The following is a 13,982-nucleotide window of genomic DNA, read 5'->3' on the forward strand; positions in this document are numbered from 1 at the left end:
AAACTTTTTAAGCAAAATCAATTTTGTTGGCAAAATCAATTTGCAGATATCAGGAGTTGCTTGCATCGATCACATTTAATGTCACAACAATAAGAATTCCAAAATTAGTGTACATACAAGAGCTGAATAAATGAGTAAAATAAGAAATTACAATGGAAATGTGGAAAATAGGATGGATGGCTATACGACATGCTCATTTTTCTTAATGCAAATGTATAGTGGTAAAAACCTTTAATGGGTCTGGTCCTGTTTCATATTTATACTTAGCTTCAATAATTCAACAAAACTAGTCGATCCTTTAACTGAATAACACGTTTGTTCTCCAGACTTCACCTTGGCACCTGAGTATAACCACATACAGTACAAGAGATTACCATTGCCAAAATCTTTCAGCAAATAAAATCCTATTTATCTAGCTTATCTCTATGTGAATAGACATCCTGAACATCTTGACACAATAAAATCTGCCAATCTGGTATGTGGCGTGGTGGGGTGCGGTCGCATTTGTCTCGAGTCAGTTTGATTAGTTTGAGACAGGTTAAATAATGGCTGCCCCCCCGCATTTGCCACATGGTACTACAAGCACATTAAAACAAATGAAGAATTTTCTGCACATGCGTTTGATTCTAAGTTCATTATTTACAATTGCACATCTATTACTCAAACTCAAATTCATGATGGATTAGGAGGTCATACCAGTTTCATCTCAGATTTTACCTCAGCTTTACCCATGGCGTCTAGCATTTGCATACAGCAAAAAAGAATGCACATATAAAAGGGCGCGGCTATCATAGAAATACACCAGATTTGAAGCATAGTCAGAAAAAATGTGATGTGAGTGAAATATATCCATGTTATTAATGATACAGGTATAGCTACAAATAAACACAATTTAAACCAGTGCCTCTGTGGAAGGGTTTCCAGTAATCCAAACAGCGTCTCCACATAACGTGCTCCAGGAATCGTGGCAGCGGTTAGTCCAATGAACACCCCTGATATCCCGCCGTGAGCACAGGAGGTTAGAAAGGCTCCAAGTGCCGCGCCAAGCGTTGCACCGAGCCTCCCTCCCCATCCGTATCTGTCTGCTACTGCCCCTGCTGCGGAAAGAGAGACCCCCGCTGCCCCCGCCACCCCCATCAGAGCTGCTAGAGATGGCCCTGGACCCAGTAAAGCCAACTTGATCGTCCCTAAAGCTGTGGTTCCAGAGCCTGCAAAGGTAGCCCAGAAATGACCCGCCTCACCTTTTTCCAAAGCTATGTATAAAACCATCCCAGTAGCCATCACATAGTGGTGACAAGTAAAAGCCCCAATGAACATGTCCTGTTGTACAGTGCTGCTCGTGTTTGTTGAGGCTGGTTGCTGGAAGTGAACAATTGGCTCCCCTGCAATGGTGTATACATCAGCTACTATCAACATGAATGACACAGGTACAATGATGAAATGCAAATAACCCATTATTTCTTCAAAGAAACACACTGACACCATGGCGGAAATTAAGTTAATCATAAGTATCAATCTGCTCCTTGTATAACAGCTGCTAAGCCATGTCATAGTTGAGGCCAGTGGTGCTGAAACCCAAGCCATGAAAACTAATTTGCATCTTTTATTTGATTTAAAGCAGCAAGCAGTTATACAAACATCCACATACATGACCACGAGTGAAATAAAAATCAACTCTATTCCTTTGGAATATGACCTTGCTGTTAAAATGGTCTCCAAAGTAAAACCCTGAAGAAGCCCAGCCAGTCCGAGGGCCTTGGCTGCTGCAGCCTCACCGTCTTTTTTAATCACTCTGTCATTTGTAGCCAATCCAGCAAAAATGCTCACAACTGAGGACAAGATCAAGGACATGACGAAAAACTCCTCTAAAACTGTGGAAATTAAAATCTCCATAACATGGTCTTTGTCTTTTAGTGACAGAAAACCTTCAAAGTAATCCATCAGCACCCTGTTCTCTGCCAGAACTTCAAGGGACTGGAGAAAAAACAATTGCCATCGCTCCAACCAGCAACCCTCCTGCTGCACCTGACGCCAGTCTGATGCAAATGGCGGGAATACCGGAGGCCAAACCTGAAAATAGATTAAAAAAAATCTGATTAGTTCAAATTCAGGAATTATATTTAGTCAACTTAATATAATTCAACTGTACAAAATAATGGAGTGTGCAGGAGAGAGGTGAAGAAGAGAGTGCAGGCAGGGTGGAGTGGTGAAGAAGAGTATCAGGAGTGATTTGCGACGGAAGGGTACCAGCAAGAGTTAAAGGGAAGGTTTACAAGATGGTAGTGAGAGCAGCTATGTTATATGGTTTGGAGACAGTGGCACTGATGAAAAGACAGGAGGCGGAGCTGGAGGTGGCAGAGTTGAAGATGCTAAGGTTTTCACTGGGAGTGAGGAAGAAGGACAGGATTAGGAACGAGTATATTAGAGGGACAGCTCAGGTTGGACGGTCTGGAGACAAAGCAAGAGAGGCACGATTGAGATGGTTTGGACATGTGTGGAGGAGAGATGCTGGTTATATTGGGAGAAGGATGCTGAATATGGAGCTGCCAGAGAAGAGGAGAAGAGGAAGGCCAAAGAGGAGGTTTATGGATGTGGTGAGGGAGGACATGCAGGTGGCTGGTGTAACAGAGGAAGAGGCAGAGGACAGGAAGAGATGGAAACGGATGATCCGCTGTGGCGCCCCCTAATGGGAGCAGCCGAAAGTAGTAGTAGTAGTAGATATTTAGTCAGCTGATTTTGAAGACTTGTACCATTGTACTGTATGATCATTCTTTACAAAGTACGAACTTACCAGAGGATAAACGTGAAAGCAGTGAAGTCCTACTGTGCAAGAAAAAAAAACATATTGCATCACACATGAATTTATATAGTGTTGATGCACTTTGATGTATTGATGCACGGGAGCAGCTGAAAGTAGTAGCAGATCTTTTATTCATACAGTAACAAAGAGAAGAGATGTGTCGACTGAATGGTCACGTTTCCCAGCACTGCAACAAACCAACAAGAAAAGAAGCAAGTGTGCCTGTAGCAGCATCCTTGTTGTAAATTCGGGCTTCAGCAAGACTTCAGCAATCACTTGATAACATAAAAAGCTGCCCTCATTCACAAATAAATAATACAGAATTCAACCGATTCACCTGACCTACATGTCTTTGGACTGTGGGAGGAAACCGGAGCCCCCGGAGGAAACCCACGCAGACACGGGGAGAACATGCAAACTCCACACAGAGGATGACCCAGGACGACCCCCAAGGTTGGGCTACCCCGGGGTTTGAACCCAGGACCTTATTGCTGTGAGGCGCCCGCGCTAACCACTGTGCCACTGTGCCGCTCCCTTATTGTAATAATTGTAATCATCAGGTGAATCGACCATACTAAATTGTCCTGGGTGTGTGTGTGTGTGTGTGTGTGTGTGTGTGTGTGTGTGTGTGTGTGTCAGCCCTGTGATGGCCTAGCGGCCTGTCCAGGGTGTCTCCCCGCCTGCCGCCCAATGACTGCTGGGATGGGCTCCAGCATCCCCGCGACCCTGAGAGCAGGATAAGCGGTTTGGATGATGGATGGATGGATGATGCATTTTGTCCGATTTCCTCATACCAACTGAAATCGTCAACAGTCATGACAGTGATGATGACTGTTGACTATGTTCTGTTTGTAAATGGGCTGTTTGGGCCTAATCTGGGGAAAGGGTTGAGGGGAAATACTGACAGAGTTGGAAAGTTACAAAAAACAAAAAGAGTAAAAAGAGCCAGAGCTCATGCAGGAGATTGAGAGACACCAACCACATACTGAAGTTGGGCTTACTTCTATGTGACAGGTGGGATCTTTCTCGCCTAGACTTCGAGAGGAAACTTGCTTAAACCAATGCGACAGAACATTCTTCTCTCTTGGAGATGGTGGCTTTGTTGCAGAAGGTTTCACCTATGGACTCCATAGTTTATACTGAGACATAATGAAGAACCCTGAGACATGATTGGGAGCAATGACCCGAGCCTGACCAATGTATATAGGGATGCTGCTTTGTGATCACTATTTTAAAGGATTATTCCATTTTTTTACAGCCTGGGTCTTATTTTCATAGTTCATAGCGCTGATATTGTTTTACTTACTGGCTTCATTGTGGAGATTTTGGACATAGGTGCACCACTAGACGTAGCTTTACAACCGCTTCTTATGGGTCCAGGAAGCACGAGTGTCAGACATGTTTCAGTAAGTCCTATTCAACCCAATATCGAAACCAGATAATTAGCTTGTCCTCAGTCTGGTCCTCAGGTGACATGAGAACTGCTGGATTTCTGTTCTGCCAGCTATGTCCCAGGTCTAAAACCTCTCTGATAAGAGGTTGGAATAACTGGAACAACAGATGACTATAATGAACTAACCTGGCAAACCAGCAGTATTAGTGTTCCCTGATTTAGATTTGGATTTAGAACCACTGATGTAAACCACATTTTCAGAAGTGAGATCAAAAGGGCAAGTTAAAAGTTATCACCCAGGGGTGTCCGGGTAGCATAGCGGTCTAGTCCGTTGCCTACCACCATGGGGAATGCTGGTTTGAATCCCCGTGTTAACGCTGGCTTGGTCGGGCATCCCTACGGATACTATTGGCCGTATCTGCGGGTTGGAAGCTAGATGTGGGTATGTGTCCTGGTCGCTGCACTGGCACATCCTCTGGTAGGTTGGGGCGCCTGTTCGGGTGGGAGGGGGAAATGGGTGGGAATAGCGTGATCCTCCGACGCGCTACGTCCACCTGGTGAAACTCCTCACTGTTGGGCGAAAAGAAGTGGCTGGCGACTCCAGGTATCGGAGGAGACATGTGGTAATCTGCAGCCCTCCCCGGATCGGCGGCGGGGGGGGGGGATGGAGCAAGAAGACATTGCTGTCTTTCCATACTGCCGCCGCATCTTAAATCGCCACAGTTAAGAGATAGTGGTATTATCAATGTATGGTATTATTGGGTGGCACGGTGGCACAGTGTTTAGCGTTGTCGCCTCACAGCAAGAAGGTCCTTGGTTCGAACCCCAGGATTGTCCAACCTTGGGGGTCATCCCAGGTCGGCCTCTGTGTGGAGTTTGCATGTTCTCCCCGTGTTTGTGGTGAGTTTTCTCCGGTGCTCCAGTTTCTCCCACCAGCAAAAAGACATGCATGTTAGGGTTTATACTCCTGTCTGTGCCCCTGACCAAGGCATGGAAAGAAGAAGTGGAGTTGGTCCCCGGGTGCTGCACAGCGGCTGCCCACTGCCCCTAGCTACATAGCTAGGATGAGTTAAATGCAGAGCGTAATTTCCCCACCGGGATCAACATAGTGTCTCAAAATCAAAAGCAAAAAAAGTCAAGAAGGGACTGGTAGCGTATTGGCCTTTATAATACCAAGTGTGTTCTTCAGCTCACCTTTTGTTCCTGGGCTGCATTGCACCAGCAGTTAAGTCAGGATCCAGTTCTTCTGGGAGGAACAAAGCAAAGACAATAAAGCAGTCATTCCATAGTCAGATGAACAGGAGGTTTTACTAAGAGATAAAAATGCAAAAGAAAAATAATAACTTGAAGGTGCTTCATGCTCCTCAATTTCATATCCACCAATACGTTTTACATTTAGGCCAACATTTACATTTCATCATTTAACAGAAGCTCTTTTGCAAAGTGACTTACAAGAGTCACGAGTAAGCAGATTAATGAGTATCACCAACAAATAGTGATCCTGTAGCCAACAGTGTACGTCATGTTAAGTGTCTTAGATTAATGAGTATCACCAACAGGCATCATTGTGTGCTAAATAGTGATCCTGTAGCCAACAGTGTATGTCATGTTAAGTGTCATAGATTAATGAGTATCACCAACAGGCATCATCGTGTACTAAATAGTGATCCTGTAGCCAACAGTGTATGCCGTGTTAAGTGTCTTAGATTAATGAGTATCACCAACAGGCATCATCGTGTGCTAAATAGTGATCCTGTAGCCAACAGTGTACCATGTTAAGTGTCTTAGATTAATCAGTATCACCAACAGGCATCATCGTATGCTAAATAGTGATCCTGTAGCCAACAGTGTATGCCATGTTAAGTGTCTTAGATTAATGAATATCACCAACAGGAATCATCGTGTGCTAAATAGTGATCCTGTAGCCAACAGTGTACCATGTTAAGTGTCTTAGATTAATCAGTATCACCAACAGGCATCATCGTGTGCTAAATAGTGATCCTGTAGCCAACAGCGTGCCATGTTAAGTGTCTTAGATTAATGAGTATCACCAACAGGTGTCATCGTGTGCTAAATAGTGATCCTGTAGCCAACAGTGTACGTCATATTAAGTGTCATAGCTTAATGAGTATCACCAACAGGTGTCATTGTGTGCTAAATAGTGATTCTGTAGCCAACAGTGTGTCATGTTAAGTGTCTTAGATGACAAAACATGTAAACCACACCCTGCTTGTTGTTGTACTCTAGTAATAAATAACGACCATCCAGCTCTCATGTGTGGGACATTGTCTTACCAGTCTGATGTTGTGCCATATTTTCCAAATAAAGCCACGGATGATAAGAAAAAGCTAGTCCTCAGATCGTTTCTTTCTCTTTAAGCGGTCTCCGTCTCTCCACTGCCATTTAATGGCTCATGTTTGTCTTTAAGTGTCATTTAACGTCACGTAGAACTTGAACTCCAGCATTCTTTGCCACATAGATCCAGTCAAAGAATTGGCACCCCCCCCCACGCACACACACACACACACACACACGGGCAGCATTTTCATAGTTTTAATGCCTAGACTATTGGTTTTCTTACTGTTTTTAATCTATATAACCACCAGTTATAGATATTATAATCAATATTGCCATAACTAGTATGGGATCTTTATTTATTTGTTTGTTTGTTTGTTTATTTATTTTCTTTCCCCAATTGTACTCAGCCAATTACCCCACTCTTCTGAGCTGTCCCGGTCGCTGCTTCACCCCCTCTGCCGATCCGAGGAGGGCTGCAGACTACCACATGCCTCCTCCCATACATGTGGAGTCGTCAGCCACTTCTTGTCACCTGACAGTGAGGAGTTTCACCAGGGGGACGTAGCACGTGGGAGGATCAAGCTCTTCCCCTCCCAGTTCCCCCTCCCCCTCGAACAGGCGCCCGAACTGACCAGAGGAGGCGCTAGTGCAGTGACCAGGACGCGTTATTATGGATCCCACTGCTTTTCTGGGCACTCTGCCTCTGATTGGCCAGTACTCGTTGCCTCCGTTGGTTGGGTTGGTTAAGGTTAGGGTTAGGGCGGAGTTAGGTGTGAGGTTAGCTAATCAGAGGCAGAGTAGGGAGTGGGTCTTCGTGGAATCCTAGCGCCTTGATGCTACACAGGGCGTGTCTTGCCCAGAAAAGCAGTGGGTTTCATAATAACGCGACCAGGACACATACCCACATCCGGCTTCCCACCCGCAGATATGGCCAGTTGTGTCTTTAGGGACGCCCGACCAAGCCGGAGGCAACACGGCTTGGTCGATACCCGTGTTGGTAGGCAACGGAATAGACTGCTACACTACCCGGGTGCCCCCAGTATGGGATCTTTAGGTGTGATTTGTGTCCTCTGTCTGAAATATTTGCCAAGCACAGAAAAAAACCAAAATATTCCAGATGCTTTAGCAAATTTTTTATGCTAATCTGCTACAATCCAGATGAAAACAAAATATCATAAATACTTAAGACCGTGAGAGTCTAACTTATCTCCTGATATTCACACACTCACTCACACACACACACATGCACACACACACTCGCATCCCTTTCCAGAACAGATGAGTTCTCTGACATCTGGCCTAAATTCCCTCCTGATCAGACTGGCTTCATTCTGCTGCCTGTAGGGAAGGCGGTGGCAGTGCCTAAGACTGCTTTGTGTGCGTCTGAGTGCAGGCGTGTTTGTGTGTGTACTTTCGTATGTGCGTGTGTCCTTAGGTGCATGTCTGCTTGTGTATCCGAATGTATATCTTATGTCAAAAGCACATCTGTGTTCAGCATAGACGGATTATGAGACCCTGGGCCCCTGGGCACAGATGCGTAAAAGGCCCCCCCCCCGGCAGAGTAGGTACGCTGATTTGCAGCCAACAGCACAACTAAATTCCGCGACAGGATTTACAGCGCAAACACACAATTAATGCCAACAGCTAAGGCATACATGCACCTGCGGTTTCCTTCCTGTTATTGACGTGAATGATGATGCGAAAAGAAATGCAAAGTTAATGCAGTGACTTCACGCAGAGGCTCTGGCTTAGAGGCCCCCTGAGCCCTTAGGCCCCTGGGCTCCCATAGGCCCGTTCGGTAATCCACCCATGCTGTTCATGTGTGAGCATGTTTGCATGTATGCACCTGTGTTGATGTATAGTGTATCATTTTTTGTTTTTTTGGATTCCCCCCCCCCCCAATTGCATCCGGCCAATTACCCCACTCTTCCGAGCCGTCCTGGTCGCTGCTCCACCCCGTCTTTCAATCCGGGGAGGGCTGCAGACTACCACATGCTACCTCTGATACATGTGGAGTCGCCAGCCGCTTCTTTTCACTTGACAGCAGGGAGTTTCACCGGGGGGGGGACGTAGCACGTGGGAGGATCACGCTATTCCCCCCCAGTTCCTGTTCCACCCTGAACAGATGCCTCGAGCGACCAGCGGAGCGACCAGGACACAAACCCACATCTGGCTTCCCATCCGCAGACACGACATGTGTGTCTGTAGGGAGGCCCGCCCAAGCCAGAGGTAACATGGGGATTTGAACCGCCGATCCCCGTCTTGGTAGGCAACGGGATAGACCACTATGCTGCCCAGACACCCCCAATGTATACATCATTTATACGTATTTTTGTGTGTGAGTCAGTGCCTCAGTACTTAAGTACATGCTGATGATATATATGAGTGGGTTCAACAAAGCCAGATGTGAAAGGTCATGGGCTCGGGTCAGGGTCAAAAGGGCTTCCCCATTATTGTGCTTGGAAGCGGTCATGGGCAGAGTTCTTACATTTTGTTGGCAAACCTCTCAAAAAAATTAGGATGGGTCCTAACTGAACAAGCAAACATGTTGCTTATATAGGCTGCAACTCTTTTTGGGTGGGGGGGTGGGGGTTCCCCCTTTCTCCCCAATTATATCCCGCCAATTACCCCACTCTTCCGAGCCATCTCGGTCGCTGTTCCACCCCCTCTGCCGATCCGGGGAGGGCTACAGACTACCACATGCCTCCTCTGATACATGTGGAGTTGCCAGCCACTTCTCACCTGACAGTGAGGAATTTTGCCAGGGGGACGTAGCGCATGGAGGATCATGTTATTCCCCCCAGTTCCGCCTCCCCCCGAACATGCCCCCCGACTGACCAGAGTTGGCGCTAGTGCAGCAAGCAGGGCACATACCCACATCCGGCTTCCCACCCGCATACACGGCCAATTGTGTCTGTAGGGACACCCGACCAAGCTGGGGAGGTAAGACGGGGATTCGGACTGGTAATCCCTGTATTGGTAGGCAACAGAATAGACTGCCACATCACCCGGATGCCCCAGCAGTATGTTCTTATCCTCTGCCAACGACCCAGCATCAATCTGGAGTGGTTTGAAAGACATTACCAACTACAGGAGACCATCCCCCCACACACTGCAGGGAACCATTAACTGGCTGACGAGCTAAATGGGTTTTACTGCAGGTTTGAAAAGCAAACTTTCACACCTCTCACTCTCTCCGGCCACAACACACAACCAACTGCACTCCCTGCAAGCCACTCTCCCCTCCCCATGAAACCCCCACCCACACTCAGGATCTGTGTTGAGGACATGCATCTGCTCTTTGAGAGACAAGAGAGCAGGAAGGCGCCGGGCCCGGATGGCGTGTCACTCTCCTGTCTTAAAAGTCTCTGCTGACCAGCTGGCCCCCATTTTCACACTGATCTTCAACAGATCACTGGAACTGTGTGAAGTCATCTCCTGCTTCAAGAGCTCCACTATCATCCCGGTCCCCAAGAATCCCCGTATCACAGGATTAAATGACTACAGGCCTGTGCCTTAATGTCCGTGGTCATGAAATCCTTCGAGAGACTGGTGTTGGCCCACCTGACGGAAACCGCAGGCCGCCTGCTCGACCCCCTGCAGTTTGCCTACTGAGCAAACAGGTCAGTGGAGGATGCAGTCAACATGGAATTGCACTACATCTTCCAACACCTCAAGTCCCAAGGGACATACACAAGGGTTCTGTTTGGGGACTTCAGCTCAGCGTTCAACACCATCGTCCCAGATGTCCTCCACTCCAAACTCACCCAGCTCACTCTACCAGCCCCTGTCTGCCTTTGGGTTAAAAACTTCCTGACAGACAGGAGGCAGCTGGTGAGACTGGGGAAAATCACATCCAGCACCCGGACAATTAGCACTGGCACCCTCCAGGGATGTATGCTCTCCCCTTGACTCTTCTCCCTCCCTGCACCTCAGGAGACCCATCTGTTAAACTCCTGAAGTTTGCGGATGACACAACCATCATTGGCCTTATCCGGGACGGTGATGAGTCTACATAGAGATGGGAGGTTGATTAGCTGGCGTTTTGTTCCAGCCATAACAACGTGGAGCTGAATGTACTCAAAACAGTGGAGATAACAGTGGACTTCAGGTGGAGCCCCCCCAGCACTGCCCCCTTTCACCATACTCCATAGCGAGGTGTCTATGGTGAAAACCTACAGATTTCTGGGTTCCACAATCTCCCACGACCTAAGGTGGGCATCCAACATAGACACAATCATCAAAAAGGCCCAGCAGAGGATGTACTTTCTCCACCAGCTCAAGAAGTTAAACCTGCTTCAAGAACTGCTGATTCAGTTCTACACTGCAATAATCCAGTCTGTCCTCTGCACATCCATCACTGTCTGGTTTGGATCAGCCACCAAACAGGACAGAGACAGACTACAACGGACAGTTAGGTCTGCAGAGAAAATCACTGGTGCCTGCCTGCCCTCCATTCAGGACTTATACACCTCCAGACTCAGGAAATGGACAGGCAACATCACTGCAGAACCATCACACCCTGGTCACAACCTGTTCCAACTCCTCCCCTCTGGTTGGCGCTACAAAGCACTGTACCCCAAAACAACCACATATAAAAAGTTTATTTCTGTGGGCTGTTGTTCAAATGAATACTTAACACTTGTCAAATAATGTACTGTACATTGTACGTATACTGGTACTCTCTGTCGTGTCCAGCTACCTCAGCATGTATGTAAGTAAGCTGCTAACATCTATTTCAGCATCTCTGATATATTCTCTGCACCACTGTACTTTATCACCTCTTATTTCACCTGTATGAGTCAATCCTGGTGTATTAACAGAATATCAATAGATTTGCTTCTCTTTCGTGTCCACAGGATGTTGCTGTCAGTGGTTCATTCCAACACACACCATTACTGACATTAGTGCCTTCATAAGATAATGCTCTCACAGCTGTCGTGAAAAGGAAATTCCTCAGCTACTGAAGTGACATCCGATGTGTTTTGAAAACCAAGTTGCTGCAGATGCACTCGGCGCGCTTGTCTCATTTGTTTATCCTCCAGTAGGTAGAGCTGGGTTTTATATCTTACCGGTACCTGCAGTCAGTCCAGATTCTTGTCACACCTTTCCTTGTCTTCAGGATTAAAAAAGTCACCGGCTGTATTTTTGGGGTTTTTCCAGTGACTTGCAATCCAACCACAGTATGCACATGTGCTTTTGCTAGTGTTAACGTGCCTGAACATGTGACTTTGTATGAGTGTGTGTCTTCCTGTCCGTCTTTGTGTGTGTGTGTGTGGGTGTGTGTGTGTGTGTGTGTGTGTGTGATTGTGTGAATATGTATGTGTGCATGAGCATATGCGTGTACATCTAAGACAATTTTTGAGTGTGTGTGTATCTTAATATTGATATTTTACCACACCTCAGGATTTACTGTTTTTATTTGCTTCATGTCCATCCATCCATTATCCAAACCGCTTATCCTGCTCTCAGGGTCGGGGGGTATGCTGAAGCCTATCCCAGCAGTCACTGGGCGGCAGGCAGGGAGACACCCTGGACAGGTATTTGATGTAATTATCCTGTAATGATTTGAAATTTGTATTTTTTAAGTTTCCTTTATTCAGAATCAGAAATCAGAATCAGAAACACTTTATTTGTCATTTCATTTGATGCACTTGCGCACATGAAATGAAATAAAACATTATTTCCCCCCAGCTCACAGCAGTGCAACACAAAGACAAAAACACATATCCAAGAACTACAAGAACTACAAGAACACATATATCCAAACTAACACATATATCTAAACTAACACATATATCCAAACTAACACATATATCTAAACTAACACATATATCCAAACTAACACATATATCTAAACTAACACATATATCCAAATTAACACATATATCCAAACTAACACATATATCTAAACTTTAAAAAAAAATCACAGTCCTGGAGAAGGAACGTCAGCCAGGATGACTGTTAGCTTAGCCTGCCCTGCTTTTGCGTCCTGTCAGACCGTCCTCGGTGTTACTTCTTCTGGGACAGCTCCAGGCAGGGCCGTGGTCCCTGGGCCCACAGGACGCGGCAGACCAGGCTCTCCCAGCCGATCCAGCGCAAGCTCTCCCAGCCATCAAACGAAGACAAGGGCGCAGACGTGGACAAAGACACTGCATGGACGGTACTGGGTGAGGCCGCCACAAACGTAAATTTGCGCTGCCATCTTCCCACACCGGAAGCGGAAATATTAATCCTCTTGGGGAAATTCGGTTACTGCAAATGAACCCATCCCAGCTGTGATCTGTGTAGCTAGGAGCAGTGGGCTGCCGCCTTCATGCTGCGCCCGGCGAACAACTCCAGTTCTTTTCCCATTGCCTTGCTCAGGGGCAGAGAGAGGAGTACTAACCCTAACATGCATGTTTCTTTTGATGGTGGGGGAAACCGGAGCACCCGGAGAAAATCCATTGCAGACACGCGGAGAACATGCAAACTCCACACAGAGGACGACCTGGGATGGCCCCCAAGGTTGGACAACCCCGAGGTTCGAACCCAGGACCTTCTTGCTGTGAGGTGACAGCACTAACCACTGGGCCACCGCACCGGCCAAAGAACCCCACAGCCAAGGGTCAGCATTCTTGATTTTATTGATGACATTCATTTTCGCACTTTTGAGAAGTTTTATGGGATGTACATTTTTGTTAAGTGTAATTTTACTGAACATTATATAATTTTCCCTGCTTCATTTGAAAGTAAACATCTTTTAGCCATTCCCTCAACCAGAGAACTTCTATTTAGTAGATAACAAGGTAAAGATGGATACTGTATAAAACATCTAGTCATGTCAGACAACAATCTTCCTTATATTGATACGATGATATACGATGATGCCACAGCTATGTGACAGATCCCTCCTCTGTTGCTCTCCGCGAGGTTTCTTCCTAGTTTTTCTCCCTGTTCAAGGGTTATTTTAGGGAATTGTTCCTTATCCAATGCAAGGGTCATGTTATCATCATGTTATCGTCATGGTCAGCAACACAACATCCTGTCGGACGGGATGTTGTGTTGCTGTAAAGCCCCCTGAGGCAAATTTGTAATTTGTGATAATGGGCTATACAAATAAAATGGGGTGGAAAAGTGGGGCATCAACTGCGGATTGTACCTTTAAATGCCTTCCTTTTTTTTTTACACTCCTAAAAATGGGGTTATCTTTTTCAGCACATCCTTGTGTGTTGATGATGACATAGCACATTTATGTTTCCATTCCAGTTGTGTTCAGAACCAATTCTGATACAGGATACGTTACATCATTAAAGTCATTGATGAGAAAGGTGTGCGTGCGCTTTTCACCTCCTTATCAAGACACTGCCCTTTGGAAGGTATTGCAGAGTGTAGATCTTTGTCCACCAAATACCCCACTCCAAAGACAACCTCTGAATACCTCTCACCGACTCCCCAACTTTACCCTGCACTCAGTTCACTTTGCAGGTGAGGATTTTCCCCTCCTTTTGA

General features: G+C 46.3%; 1 long non-coding RNA gene across 1 annotated transcript; it reads right to left on the reverse strand.

Annotated features, from left to right (window-relative positions):
• Positions 1-1,804: 1,804 nt before the first annotated feature.
• Positions 1,805-6,583, reverse strand: LOC130106578 (uncharacterized). The gene is made up of 4 exons (XR_008809741.1): positions 6,488-6,583; positions 5,388-5,439; positions 2,792-2,823; positions 1,805-2,070 (listed from the first exon to the last, which is right to left on the reverse strand). It is a non-coding gene; the product is annotated as an uncharacterized LOC130106578 (long non-coding RNA).
• Between the last annotated feature and the right edge of the window lie 7,399 nt (positions 6,584-13,982).

This window comes from Lampris incognitus, chromosome 2 (assembly GCF_029633865.1).
Source record: "Lampris incognitus isolate fLamInc1 chromosome 2, fLamInc1.hap2, whole genome shotgun sequence".
Taxonomy (NCBI): domain Eukaryota; kingdom Metazoa; phylum Chordata; class Actinopteri; order Lampriformes; family Lampridae; genus Lampris; species Lampris incognitus.